Raw genomic sequence first — 2,079 nt, forward strand, 5'->3', positions numbered from 1 at the left:
CTGTTCTTCTGACTGATTCCACAAAGTAAAGATTTAATAGGAATATAAAATTACCATTTCTGTTAGTAATACTCCAGATGCTGATAGAGTGAGCCTTCTGTATACACTGAAGCTAGAATAATATCTACAGAACTTTATTTTAAAATCAGTTTTTGAGAAAACATGGATATATTTCTTTCCAATTTTAAAAAATGATTTTCTGTGTCAAGCAGACCTGAAGGATAAAATAGAAAAAAAGCCTATTTCAAGATTCATGACTGAGGATGTAAATAAAATGCTTCAATGCTCTGGTGTTTACTCTGCCCAAAAGTCACAGTGGTTTAAAATTTTACATCAGTGCCACCCATGACGAGTCCCACTCTATAGAGACTGGTATTCTGCATCAATGTGCCTTGCAGTAGTGTTCAGCTGGATATTTGAAACGCCTGCATATATTGTTCCAATCTTTGCATCTCAAAAGTACTTTTCCATAGGGTAATCTTTAGTATAACCTACTCTATTCCTCCCATCCACTTGATATACTTACTAGTCGTTGGTCTTGTAATCTCTGCTACATAGAATTTGACCATTGATGATGCTTTTATGAATGGCTTTCCAGCTTCTAATAACCTAGCAGCATTGTATGTTACTAATCTTGCAGCTTCCAGCTGGGTGGCGACCTGCCACTTGTTTTTGGACTGAACCCCTGAAAATCAAATATTCTTTTGCCAGATTGTATCCTTTTTTTAATATATGTAATAGTGTAGTGAAAATACCCTTTCCCAGCATCTGTGCAGCAATTTCTACTCTCTCTTCATTAAAAGCTCCCTATAGCCATGTTCAATTTATCTTAGGATATTGGCTTCTGGAACCTGGACATTTTCAAATGTTAATAGGCAGGTGAAAGAAGCTCTGATTCCCAGTTTGTTTCTTGCTTTCAATATTAGTATTACGACCTAATAAGAAGAAGGTAATTCCTTTACACCCAATGGTAGGGCCTATATTTGCCATCATCAGGAAGAGCTCTGTATACTTGGCATTGCCAAGCCACATCTTTGACCCACTGATGGCATAATAATTTCTTTTCTTTCTTTTTTTAAAATCAGCTCTGGTCTTCAAAGCAAATGATTCTCTACCTGCTCCAGCCTCTGAAAGGCAGAAAAATTCTCTTTTTTCTATAGCTAGCTTGGTCATTTCTATAGCTAGCTTGGTCAAAACATAACCTTTAGTTTTTCAGTTTCTATGTTTTTGTTTTGTTTTTTAGAACTTTGTTTATTGATTTTACAGGTAGAAGGGGGCGGGGATCAAGAAGTGTAGTTGCTTCACTTTAGTTGTTATTTGCTTGCTTGTCATATGTGCCCTGACCAGGCAAGCCCAGGCTTCAAACCTACAACCTTAGCATTCCAGGTCAGCGCTCTAACCACTGCACCAGCACAAGCCAGGCCGTTTCTATCTTTTCCTATCAGTCCACTAATTACTGTGTCCTGGATGTCATAAAATAAAGCCACAGATGCATCAACTTTGGCTAATTCCTCTGTCACCAGAACAGAGGGAAAAAGTGAAGCTCCCGTTCCTCCCTATTTTGTGTCCATTTCAACAGCCACCAAACCTTTTTGAAATAATCCAATTATTATTGATTTCTTCATTTTTGAATTTTTAGCCATTGTTGAAACCAAAGGAACAATTTGTTCCTGGGCAGAATTTTTAACAGTGCTCTTTATCATCATCTCATCTGTGTTTGTCGGGGTTGGGGGCACAGGGTAGCCCATTATTTGTTATACTGGGTAGAGCTTCTGACTGGAAAGATTTTAGGACAGGACGAGGAATCTTTCAAGAAGACAGGCGAGTTAGGAAGAGTCTGCTCAGCAGCATGCTGCCTCGCAGCATATGGACAACCATTCTGTCCGTCGGCGGCGCAGGCTGAGTGCCCGGGCAGCCTGTCTTCTTGCCATCTGCTTCTGGTATGCTGGGAAGGCAGCACCGTCCAGTTTTTGTTTGAACAACTGTCAAGATCAGAATACTCCTGGTTCCAGAGACACTATTTGGAATGTTTCGTGCCGTCTTCCCAGTTGATCATCAGAACATGAAGATAACTTATTG

The 2,079-nt window shown here is 39.5% G+C and overlaps 1 pseudogene; it reads right to left on the reverse strand.

Annotated features, from left to right (window-relative positions):
• Positions 1 to 360: 360 nt before the first annotated feature.
• LOC136322329 (short/branched chain specific acyl-CoA dehydrogenase, mitochondrial pseudogene) lies at positions 361 to 1,878 on the reverse strand (annotated as a pseudogene).
• Between the last annotated feature and the right edge of the window lie 201 nt (positions 1,879 to 2,079).

This window comes from Saccopteryx bilineata, chromosome 2 (assembly GCF_036850765.1).
Source record: "Saccopteryx bilineata isolate mSacBil1 chromosome 2, mSacBil1_pri_phased_curated, whole genome shotgun sequence".
Lineage (NCBI taxonomy): Eukaryota > Metazoa > Chordata > Mammalia > Chiroptera > Emballonuridae > Saccopteryx > Saccopteryx bilineata.